We start from the raw sequence: 13,900 nt of genomic DNA, 5'->3' as shown, positions 1-13,900 counted from the left end.
TTAGAAGTTATTAAGAGCCTCAAAGCTTACATGTTTAGTATATCCTGATTTTTCTCATAAAATCGTGAAGCATGATTTTATTCAACCATAACTAGTTTGAAGAAAAAGTGATTTGAGAAATGACCTCTTTTACACACAATGATATAATACAGATATTTAATGATTCTATTATTAGATTTTTAAATAAGCGAAGAGAACAATGTTATGAGCTCTTCTGGTCCACAATTTAGTATAATGATGTTTTCACAGATAATGTTTGTGATTCTACTCCTAGTATATCCAGGGAAGTGGGTATGTAGTGTTTATAGGAAAAATGGCATATAATTCCTTTAAGATGTTGACAAATATGATACATGGAGAATTAAAGCATTTCATTTTTAAGCACCTAATGTTCCCTTGAAAAGGATGCCGAAGGTAAAAGCAATGTTAGTTTCTCACCTCATTTCATTGATGTAATGGTAATTCACAAAAGGGCTTCTATAAATTTAGCAAGTATATCCAAGTGTATGAATCTACAGGCATTCAGGCATTCAGTTTTTGCTTCAAGTTGCATTTTTCCTTTATATCAGAAAACCTCCGAGACACAAGTGGTTAAATGAAGAATAATTGGGAGCAAGGTGAGATTGAACAAGCATAATCTAAGTACAGAATGATGCCTCAACACTTTCTGTTAATGAATATTTATTATGTTCTTTTACTGCTTGTACAAACACATATTTCTGTGCATATTCATTTAGTTTTAATACTTTAAATAAATTTGAAAAGCTTTTATTTTAATACCTAGCTTCCACTGAAAACATAAGTTATTGCAAATTATTCATTCCATTGTACATATTATAACCTTTTACTTTAGAACCAGGACGGTTCTACAATGTTTGGTTAAGAATTTTGTTTCTTTAGAATGCTGAATAGTGCATCAGTTTCATGAGGAATAGCTAATCTTTTGCTTCCTTAAACTTGCAAATTCGGTTATATGTCAGATAGAAATGTACCATCAATTTATTTATTTTTAAAAGAAACCAAAAAATAAGAATGATTAAGACAACTCTATTTGAATTTAAATTCCATTTTAATGGCATAAAGTGAAGTAATGATTCTTACATCTTGATGTAAGATGTGAAAGTACTCTTGCTTTGTGGCATTTTGTTCCTGCCACCTTATTCACACAAATGGAAATATTATTTTCAAACATATGTGGCATTAATATACTTAAAAATCCATTATGTATTGTGAATTGCCTCTGTACATATAAATGCCCTTATCGTATTTGAAGTTTGCTTATTTTTAATATTTTTTATGAATAAATTGTATAGGTGTTTACCTGTTAACTGATATTCTAAACTTTTTTACATTAATCCCTGTGGATTACTCTTTCTTAATTTATTTTTATTATGTTTCTCCTCATACAACACTCTCATTCAGACTTTTCTTATGTCAATTTGAACATTTAACTTATTTATTTTCTTTCTAAACAAAACAATTTAATTATTGAATTCATAATTGTGAGCAGTTTTGTCTATATCCTCTGATATTTTGTGTCACAGAAGATTTTTTTTAAAAATGTTTCTTTGGTTGGTTGTATTTTTATTTTTTATGAAAAATTCAAGCAGATTCAAGAAACTAGAAGAGACAAGTCAGTCTTGCAGAATATCAAAGTTGGAGACCATGTGCTACCATATATCAAGACTTTCTATGAAGTTGCAGTAATTAAGACAGTATAGCATTAAACAAAATAGAATATACACTAATGTAATGAAAGAGTCCAGAAATGGACTCAGCCCTTTATGTTCATATGATAGATGAAAAAAATATATATATAAAAGTATAACCTATTTTCTAATAAGTTGTGCTGAAGAAATTTAATATGCATATTACACACACAAAACCCCTCATCCTGTAAATAATAATTAATTTAGGATAGATCATAAATTAAACTATGTAAACTAACATATAAAGCTTCTAGAAAAAAAGCATGGAGACTATCCTCACATCTTTGGGATAGGCAAAGATTTCATAAACAAGACACACAAAATATTAAACATAAAAGGAAGTTTTGACATATTTGGATATAATTAAAATTAAAATGTTCTGCTCAGCAAAAGAAACCATTAAGAGCATTAAAAAAACTAACTACAACTGAAGATGTTTACAGGGACAAAGAACTAGTTATGACAATTTGAAAATAAGACAAAGGCATGCAACTCTCTCTTTCTCTTTCTCTCCACATATATATTTGTGTGTGTGTGTATATGTGTGTGGGTGCACACATGAACATGGGCCAAGACTTGAATAGGTACTTTCCAAAAGAGACTAATAAACACATAATTAAACATACAAGAAGTTGTTCATTACTCTCTGGGGTCTTTCTAATTAAAAGAACGAGATAGCACTCCTCATCCATCATAATGAATATAGAAATTGTGTTATTCTGTCCCTGTATTTAATAATCTTTTTAGAATACGTACCACAATATTACTTTTCCACATTAGAGACACAAAGAGGGCCAGTTTCCCGAAGTAGCCCACAGTCTTCTAAGTAAGAATTAATATGACAATTTCACAGCTGACTAAAAATCAAGTGTAATTAGTAAGTTTTAAAGAATTATTAGGTGGAAGAAAGATTGTATTTCTTTTTTCCTAAGCAAAACAAATCTATAGGGCCCCCTTTCACTCCCTTCACAGTTGACCTTTCATTGTTTATGGAGATTGCCCCTTGAAAAGCATTTGAGAGTCCTGAAGCTTATACACTGTGAGGAAATGGGAAGAACTTCTGCCCACTGCTGTTACTAATGATGTGCTTCTTTCCTGGGCCGGCCCAGATGTCCCCTTCAAGGGTAGGTAACTACCCTGGCATGATCCTTCTCTCCTAGATAACATATGGCCAACTGGGCCTTCGCTAAAAATCCCAAGGCAGAAGTGACAAGTGTTCATTTTCAGTCTTTACAAAGACCTACATAGGCAAATTACTTGGGATTATTCAGGTAAGCAGCATTCAAACCCCTTAGTGGTCTCGGTTTTCAGATTACCAACTCTTCCAGTGCCACACTACAACCTATCTCTTACCTCACAGCTCTGGAGCTTCAATTTGTTTAGCCCTTAAGCCAACCTACTTTAACACCCCTCACTCCCATTCCCCTAACAAGCCATAGAACACAAAATTTAACACTTTATCCTGGGACAAAGACAGCCTAAAATCAAGACATGACCACCTGGATATAATTCTGTAGAGAAGAGAGACAGAATTATTCTCTCTTTTGGGAATGAATTCACTTGTGGGGGAGAAATTCATTCACCAGGAGAAGGGAATCACTGAAGCCCTTATTATCTTAATAATTCACCTGTTCCACAAAGTAGACTAAAGTAAATTCCACCAGAATATTCTAGAAATCCTTACTGAAGAGAATATTTTCCTTACCTAAAAATACATTTACAGGTATTTATATTTCTCTATATCTCTTCCTCGGCCACATTGATTTCAGCACTGAAATCTGTAGGTAATAATTCATTCTCATTGAGATAATTAGAAAAATGAAAGAAAAGAAAGTTGATAGTAAAATGGGAAGTGAAGGAAAAGGTAAACAGATGTGCAAGTTTTTGCAGTACTTCTTGAGACAGATAAATAATGTAGATGAGGTTATGCCAGCTATTTTTTTTTTCTGTGACGTTGTCAAAGTTAGAGTTAAGCATATATTTAGGAAGAAAAGATTGTGCCTACTCTGTCAAATAAAAATAATCTTGGTGAAAATCAGCGATAGGGAATATAAGGCATAGAAAATAAATGCTCGTAAAACTGAAATTCTAGATAAAAATCAGATAATCACACTAGGAAATACTACTTGGCATGTAAGTTTTCTGAAAACAGAAAAAAATAGGAGTTAGATTTCGAAAAAGTATCTTAAAACTCTTGGGAAAGCAAATCATAACAAATTTTTAGGAAGCAAGAACTGGTAAATGAAAATTAATTGTCTAGGGGTTTATATAAATAATTTAAATGTCTATAATTACCTTATTCATTCCTAAGTTATTGTACGTTTCAGTAATCAAAAGAAAATCAAAAATCACTCTAAAATAGTGAGCTGTAAAAAGTGGAAAAGATATTGTCACAGAGTTTAGAGATGCGCATGTCAACAGGTGATTCATGCACCTGCTGAATAAACAACATACATTAAATATGAAAATAGAGTTCTGAAATATTGAAGAAAGATCAATTTTATAGACACAATTTGAAAATGACCTGAGTCATTGGCTAGCACTTTTTGGAAAACTAGTATTAAAAAATAAACCTGATTGTGTCCATGGACACTCGCTGAGAATATTCATTCGAATGAGCTGAGTAGAATAATTTAATTCTTTCAATTTCTGTAGTATAACAGATATCACTAAATTGGAATCACCTTCAGGAGTGGAAGCACAGCTTAGATAGATTTTCTCTCCACTACAGCACCACACAGAGTATTATCCAAAAGATAATAGTTATAAATGCTTGTTGATTGATTACTGAGCAACTCATAAGCATTTTTTTTTTCTTACAAATGTTTCACACTTACCAGGTTGTATCAGTGATGAAATTTCCAAGGCCTGAAATTTCCACAATTAATGTGATTCTTTGTGATGAGGTATTATTAATCACAAAGACCATGTCAAAAAGAAAATTTGTTTCCAGACAGAGGGAGCATATCAACCCGTTATGATATATTCATGGGTAGGAATGCCCAATCACTTTGATGATATGGAGATGCAATTACATTTGCACTGATATATTTTCATCATGAAATAATGCGCTAAGCTTTTGATAAATACCTTAAGAAATTGTCATAATGGTTCTGAAAGTGATTTCTAGAGTCAAAGGGACTGAAGGAGTTTTAACCTCGGAGCACATCCTGGTATTAAATCTGGGAAAATAGTAGACCTTAGGATATAGACATCTACATTTTAAACAGTATTTTCAAAATAAAAAGTTCTCCTTCATTCCTTTGACTAAATAAGAAAATAAATTTAGATCTTGATGAAATTAAAGAATATATTCCTTTGATTTTGATTTTTTTAACACTTATCTAATTAAAGTCATTCACCATGTATTCCATAATCTAGCAAACGACAATTATTTTCCAAAAATTGGAAGAAAATTACCAGCAGCTGCTCAACACTGATGAGCTCCTGAAACACTTTCCTGCTTTGATCCATCAAAATAGACAATAAATTTCAGCTATTTGTTAAACATCCTGATGATACAGAGGCTTTAAATATCTGGGTTTTAAAAATATATTCTTCAATTGTGGAATTGTTAAAAATATTTCCAAATGTTTATTTGCCTCCTCTTGTTAAAATTGGCATCAATCACTTCTCCTTTGGTTTTAAACAATGCATTTAAACATTTCATTAATTTTTGGTGTAGAAGTGCTGACATTGTTTTTTCCCCATTTCTCTGTGTGTTAACTTCACAATAATGTGAGATGGCCCTAAGTTATTCAGTAAATTTAAGACTAATAAATTTTACACTAATAATGTAAGAAATAAATATGAGTGGAAAATAGTTGCTAACCAGCTAAAGTTTGGAATATATAAGCATTTTTTTTTTTAGGGTTTGAAAACTTAAGGCTATATATTCTTTTCTCAGAAATTCTGATTTATTTTTACACAAATCCTAAAATTCCAATAAATCTTCTGTATCTTTGACAGTATTTAATACCAGAAAATATTTATCTCAATATAAAGCCACAATTTTATTTCTTCCTAGAACCTAGTGTATACTGTTTAAGGTGGCTCTTCCTTGAAATAATGAGATGTTAAGACCTCTCTTTTTCTCTTCTCTCCCTTTCTCTCTCTCTCTCTCTCTCACACACACACACACACGCTCATTCACATGATAAATATTTACTGAGTACTCACTAGTTCCAGACACTTTCTCAAGTATTAGTAACATAGCAATTCACTAGACAAAGTATTTAAACTCTTTGGAAATATCTGCTTGTAGCAAATATAGACAAAAAAAAATATTTGACAAATAAGCAAATGTACCAGTATAACAATTGCAGGTCAATATAAGAGTTATGACTTTCAAAATAAAGACTATATACATAGCTTCCTAGGGAAAAAAAAAGACGAAAATTCTGAATTAAAAAAACAGGAGGAGTTTCAAGATGGCGGTGGCTGCGGGGGTTGGCGCGGAGTATCTGAGGTGGAAAAGGCAGCCACTGGGCCTCAGGCAGCTGGGAAACTTGTGCACCTTCCTCTTGCCATCTCTCAAGGGAGGACCGCTGCTGGTGGCCGGTCGTGGGGGCTGACCGCCACTTTGCCCTCGGCAGGAGAGGCTGCCTCATTTACAGGCAACAGCTTTGAAGTATGGAACAGGAGAAGAACTGTTTTGTAGCTGCAAAAGTGAGTCTCTAAACAGGGAACACGGCGCCAGGGCTGCTGTGGATGCAGCCAGGATCCCAGAGGCCGGGGCCGCGCTGAAGGTGGCCAGCTGCCCTATTCAGGATTCGAGGTTTCAGGCCGGCATAAAAGAAGATTCCTGGGAGTGCCCGAGCCGCGCCGCGGGACCGAGCAAGCAGCCCAAGGCGGTGGGAACCAAGAACGGGGAAGGCGACAAACCAGAGGCAGAGAGTGAGCGCCCGACCTGGCACAGGCCTGTGAGTGACCCCTGGCCCGGCCTTGCTCGGGGGGGCTGATGCCCACCTGGCTTCCGCTTGCATCACCGGGCCACTCACAGCCCTGGGGCTGCCTCCATTTTCTCAGGTGGTGGCAGCTCTGGCCCGGCTCAGCTCCTCACTGAGCCTTCCCACTTGCTTGCCCCAGTGTGGGGCTTCCCGGGACCTGCGGGCTGGCCTCGCCTCCCACTCCCTCCGCGGTTCTCTGGCGGGGCTGGTGGCGTGGGGTGTCTCCGGCCAGTGTCGGGAGGGCAAGGAAGTATGGGCGGGACTGACTGACACTCCACCACACCCTGGGCTCCAGCCCCTGGTAAACTTCCTGTTACTGGGAGGCAGATACCATCTCTGCGGCCACCAGTTCGGAAAAATGCCTAACCAATTTCTGGTTGGGAATAGTGTGGTAGGAGAGTTCCCAAGTCCTCTTAAACCTGCCAGAGAGCTGACTGCAGGTGGGCACTGGACTCGGTTCGTGCCAGGGGGATACAAAGGTGAACTCTGTGCTGCGGACTCCTCCCCCGAGGAGCTCACGCTCTGGTGTGGGAGATAAGACAAGTACACAAATAACTGCGATACCAGGAGGAAGGTGATAAGTCCCGAGAAAGATCTACACTGTGCTAAAAAGGCACCCAGAGCGACCAGTCGTCTGTGCCTAGCAGAAACCTGGTAGACTTCCCAGGCGAGGCGGTGCCGAGCAGGGTCTTGAAGGCCCAGCTGATAGATGAGGGTTGCAGAAGACATGTCCCAGCCCAGCCCAGTGCACACAGAGCTGCGAGACATGCGGCCAGGGAGGCGGAGACTTGACAGAAACCACACACCCTGTGGGGTCGCCACTGCAAAATCCAACAGCCCAGACCAGAGCACACGGAACAGGGAGAAGTCCTGCATGGGAAGTGAAAGCTCAACAGAGATCACACACCCTGTGGAATGTGATCCAGCAGCCCAGCAGAGTCCAAGCTGACCAGAAAGGTGGCTCCCCGGAGAGGCCCAAGACCCGAGGCAACCATACACACAAGGCACTAGAGGCCAACTAAGCAGTCACGGAGGGAGCCATACCAAATTGGCAACCACAGCAACATCTTAGTTACTCAATAGTCTCAAACCGGTGGACTGTGAAACCCCCTGCCACAATGAATAAACATCAAAAAAAAAGATACCAGAAATACAAAAAATCAAGAAAGTACACCACCAAAAGTTAATAAATCTCAAACTCTATATCCTATAGAACAAGAAGCCCTTGAAATGACTGACAAGGAATTTCAAGTGATAATTCTAAGGTAACTGAATGAGATACAAGAAAACTCAGCTAGACATCATGATGAAATGAGGAAAAGTATACAGGACCTGAAAGAGGAAATGTACAAGGAAATCAATGTCCTGAAAAAAAATGTAGCAGAACTTGCTGAACTGAAGAAGTTATTCAGCGAAATAAAAAACACAACGGAGAGTTTAACCAGCAGGCTTGTCGAAATTGAAGAGAGAACGTCTGAACTTGAAGATGGGCTGTTTGAAATAACACAAGCAGACAAAAAGAAAGAAAAAAGAATCAAAGACATTGAAGAAAATCTGAGAGAGATTTCAGACAACCTTAAGCACTCAAATATCCAAGTCATGGGTATTCCAGAAGGGGAGGAAAATGGAGAGTCCATTGAAAACATATTCAACAAAATAGTGGCAGAAAACTTCCCAGGTATAGGAAAACTCACAGATCTTCAGATCCAGGAAGCTCAACAATCTCCAAACGTATTCAACCCAAAAAGGCCTTCTCCAAGACATGTTATAGTCAAATTGGCAAAACTCAGAGACAAAGAGAGAATCTTAAAAGCTGCAAGAGAGAAGCGTCAAATCACCTACAAGGGAGCCCCAATCAGGCTAACATGAGACTTTTCATCACAAACCCTAAAATCTAGAAAGGAATGGGATGATATATTCAAAATACTAAAAGACAAAGATTGCCAGCCAAGAATACTCTACGCTGCAAGGCTATCCTTCCCAAATGAAGGGCAAATAGTATATTTCTCAGACAAACAAAAACTGCGGGAGTTCACTACCACACGACCACCCTTACAAGAAATCCTCAAGGGAGTACTGGGTTTGGTTCCTGAAAATAACTACCACTGCCATAAAAATGCAAGAAAAATCAATACACACTAGTACAATAAAATGGCATTCATGAAGAGAAAACAAGCAAACAAAAACGCTATCTACAACCTAAGGAACCAACAAACACAGAAACCAAACAGTAAATCAGAAAGCAAGGAACAAAAGACACCTAAGACAACCAAACAACCAATAAAATGCTAGGAATAAATCAACACCTTTCAATAACAACTCTTAATGTAAAAGGATTAAATTCCCCAATCAAAAGACACAGACTGGCTGACTGGATCAAAAAGCAGGACCCAACTATATGCTGCCTACAAGAGACCCACCTCACCCATAAGGATTCACACAGACTAAGAGTGAAAGGATGGAAAAAGATTTACCATGCAAACAGAAAAGAAAAACGAGCTGGAGTAGCTATTCTTATATCTGACAAAATAGACTTTAAACTAAAAACCATAAAAAGAGACAATGAGGGACACTACTTCATGATAAAAGAACTGATCCATCAAGAAGACATAACAATCATAAATATGTACGCACCCAATGTTGGAGCAGCCAGATTTATAAAACAAAGTCTATTAGACCTAAAGATGGAAATAGACACTAATACCATAATAGCAGGGGACCTGAACACCCCACTGTCAATATTAGACAGATCATCTAGGCAAAGAATCAGTAGAGAAACACAAGATCTAAACAAGACTCTAGACCAATTGGAATTGGCAGATATCTACAGAACATTCCACCCAACAACCTCAGAATATTCATTCTTCTCATCAGCAAATGGATCATTCTCCAGGATAGATCACATATTAGGTCACAAATCAAGTCTCAATAAATTCAAAAAAATTGGAATTATCCCATGTATCTTCTCAGACCACAATGGATTAAAACTAGAAATCAATAACAAATGAAACTCCAGAAACTGTACAAACACATGGAAATTAAACAGCATTCTACTTAATGACATATGGGTCCAAGAAGAAATCAAGCAGGAAATCAAAAAATTTATTGAAACTAATGAAAACAATGATACATCATACCAAAACCTGTGGGATACTGCAAAAGCAGTATTAAGGGGGAAATTTATTGCATTAAACGCTCACTTCAGAAGAATAGAAAGATGGCAAGTGAACAACCTAACACTTCACCTTAAAGAACTAGAAAAACAAGAACAATCCAAACCTAAAGTTAGCAGACGGAAAGAAATCATTAAGATCAGAGCAGAACTGAATGAAATTGAAAACCAAAAAACAATTCAAAAGATCAACAAATCAAAAAGTTGGTTTTCTGAAAAGATAAATAAAATTGACAAACCATTAGCATGGCTAACAAAAAAAAGAAGAGAGAAGACTCAAATAACAAAAATTAGAAATGAAAAAGGCGATATTACAACTGATTCATCTGAAATACAAGGAATCATTCGAGACTACTATAAACAACTATACGCCAACAAATTTGAAAATCTGGAGGAAATGGATAAATTTCTGGACACACACAAGCTCCCAAAACTGAACCGTGAAGATGTAGAAAATTTGAACAGACCAATAACAATAAAGGAGATTGAAGCTGTTATCAGAAGGCTCCCAACAAAGAAAAGCCCAGGACCAGATGGACTCACAGAAGGATTTTACCAAACATTCAAAGAGGAATTGACACCGATTCTTTACAAACTATTCCAAAAGATTGAAACGGACACAAATCTCCCAAACTCATTCTATGAAGCAAACATCATCCTGATACCAAAACCAGGTAAAGATATAACCAAAAAAGAAAACTACAGGCCGATATCCTTGATGAATATAGATGCAAAAAATCCTCACTAAAATAGTAGCAAACAGAATACAGCAACACATACGTAAAATTATTTACAACGATCAAGTGGGATTCATCCCAGGGATGCACGGTTGGTTCAACATCCCCAAATCAGTAAATGTGATACACCATATTAATAAAGTCAAACACAAGGACCATATGATCATCTCTATAGATGCTGAAAAAGCATTTGATAAAGTTCAGCACTCATTCATGACAAAGACCCTCTATAAGTTAGGTATAGAGGGAAAGTATCTCAACATAATTAAAGCCATATATGCCAAACCCACTGCCAATATCATCCTGAATGGGCTAAAGCTAAAAGCTTTTCCTTTAAGAACAGGAACTAGACAAGGATGCCCACTCTCAACACTCCTATTCAACATAGTGTTGGAAGTACTAGCCAGAGCAATCAGAGAAGAGAAGGAAATAAAGGGCATCCAGATTGGAAAAGATGAAGTCAAACTGTCCCTGTTTGCAGATGACATGATCCTATATATGGAACAGCCTAAAACCTCTACAAAAAAACTGCTGGAATTGATAAATGAATTCAGCACAGTAGCAGGATACAAAATCAACACGCAAAAATCAGTAGCATTTCTTTTCTCCAATAGTGAACATGCAGAACGAGAAATCAAGAAAGCCTGCCCATTTACAATAGCCACCAAAAAAATAAAATACTTAGGAATTGAGTTAACCAAGGAGGTGAAAAATCTCTATAATGAGAACTACAAACCACTGCTGAGAGAAATTAGAGAGGATATAAGAAGATGGAAAGATATCCCATGCTCTTGGATTGGAAGAATCAACATAGTGAAAATGTCCATACTACCCAAAGTGATATACAAATTCAATGCAATCCCCATCAAAATTCCAAAGATATTTTTCTCAGAAATGGAAAAAACTATCCAGTCATTTATATGGAACAATAAAAGACCACACATAGCCAAAGCAATGCTGAGCAAAAAATATAAAGCTGGAGGCATAACACTACCTGACTTTAAGCTATACTACAAAGCTATAATATCCAAAACTGTATGGTACTGGCATAAAAACAGACACACTGACCAATGGAATAGAATAGAGAATCCAGAAATCAACCCACACACTTACTTCCATCTGGTCTTTGACAAAGGCACCAAGCCTATTCACTGGGGAAGGGACTGCCTCTTCAGCAAATGGTGCTGGGATAACTGGATATCCATATGCAGGAGAATGAAACTAGATCCATACCTCTCACCGTATACTAAAATCAACTCAAAATGGATTAAGGATTTCAATATACATCCTGAAACAATAAAACTTCTTAAAGAAAACATAGGAGAAACACTTCAGGAAATAGGACTGGGCACAGACTTCATGAATACGACCCCAAAAGCATGGGCCACCAAAGGTAAAATAAACAAATGGGATTATATCAAACTAAAAAGCTTCTGCACAGCAAAAGAAACAATTAACAGAGTTAAAAGACAACCAACAGAGTGGGAGAAAATATTTGCTAAATATACATGTGACAAAGGATTAATATCCAGAATATATAAGGAACTCAAACAACTTTACAAGAAGAAAACAAGCTACCCAATTAAAAAATGGGCAAAAGAGCTAAGTAGGCATTTCTCTAAGGAAGATATCCAAATGGCCAACAGACTTATGAAAAAATGCTCAACATCACTCAGCATCCGGGAAATGCAAATTAAAACCACACTGAGATACCATTTAACCCCAGTTAGGATGGCTAAAATCCAAAAGACTCTTAACGATAAATGCTGGCGAGGTTGCGGAGAAAAAGGAACTCTCATACGTTGTTGGTGGGACTGCAAAATGGTGCAGCCTCTATGGAAAATGGTATGCAGGTTCCTCAAACAATTGCAGATAGATCTACCATATGACCCAGCTATCCCACTGTTGGGAATATACCCAGAGGAATGGAAATCATCAAGTCGAAGGTATACCTGTTCCCCAATGTTCATCGCAGCACTCTTTACAATAGCCAGGAGTTGGAACCAGCCCAAATGTCCATCATCAGATGAGTGGATACGGAAAATGTGGTACATCTACACAATGGAATACTACTCAGCTATAAAAACGAATGAAATACTGCCATTTGCAACAACATGGATGGACCTTGAGAGAATTATATTAAGTGAAACAAGTCAGGCACAGAAAGAGAAATACCACATGTTCTCACTTATTGGTGGGAGCTAAAAATTAATATATAATTCACACACACACACACACACACACACACACACACACACACACACACACACACACACACACACACACACACACACACACTAAAACCGGGGTGGGGGGAAGAAGATATAACAACCACAATTACTTGAAGTTGATACGACAAGCAAACAGAAAGGACATTGTTGGGGGGGAGGGGGGAGGGAGGGAGGTTTTGGTGATAGGCAACAATAATCAGGCACAAAATAAAATTTAAAAATAAAATGATAAAACACATAACCTATACAGAAGCATTACAGCATCTCTCTCCATAATTGACAAACGCTGAAAATACTGAAAATGCCCAAATATCCTGCAATGAGCAAATGAGTAAGCAAACAGTGGTATATCCACACAATGAACTATTACCCATCAATTAAAAATAACAGACTATTGATCCATTATGCTGAGCAAAAGAAGCAAGACTCAAAAGGTTATCTAATATTTAATTTCATTTGTGTAAAAATCTAGGAAAAAAACAAAGTTAGAACAGTGGAGAACTCTAGTGGTTGCCAGGGCTTAAAGGCATGAGGAGTGTGTAACCATAGAGAGATATCAGAAGGGATTTTGGGGTGTTAGAAATGTTCTGTATCTGGTTGTCACACAAACCTATGTATGTATTAAAATTAATGGTTATTTTCACCAAAAATAAATTTACTAGTGAAAATAAAAACAATAAATCAGTCAGAAACAAGAAAAGTTAGAGTGCCTTTATCGCAGAATCATAGTGGGTTTCCATTTTACTTTTCTCCTGAAATTCTACAAGCTGCTAGTAACTCTGACAGCACAGACTAGAATTCAACAAAGTTAATCAATGCATTTTATTTATTAATTGAGATGAAGCTAACATAGGTGATATGTATGGCATCAGAAGTGTATAATTATTCTGTTTTTCTTTTCTTTTCTTTCTTTTTTTTTTCTTCTGGTTTTGTGTTCTATGTCTCTAAAATAAAAGCCTAGAAGAAGAATTTGTGAGTTATCAGTTATTCAATCTTCAGATTTAGATGTATTGGCAATTCTTTCATCAGCCTTCACATGGAGGTCCTGTATATTCCATATTCTCACCATCCATTTAGTACGATCACATTTAAAATTTTCACC

Source organism: Cynocephalus volans, chromosome 7 (assembly GCF_027409185.1).
Source record: "Cynocephalus volans isolate mCynVol1 chromosome 7, mCynVol1.pri, whole genome shotgun sequence".
NCBI classification, from domain to species: Eukaryota; Metazoa; Chordata; class Mammalia; order Dermoptera; family Cynocephalidae; genus Cynocephalus; species Cynocephalus volans.
This window is presented reverse-complemented; position numbering follows the sequence as displayed.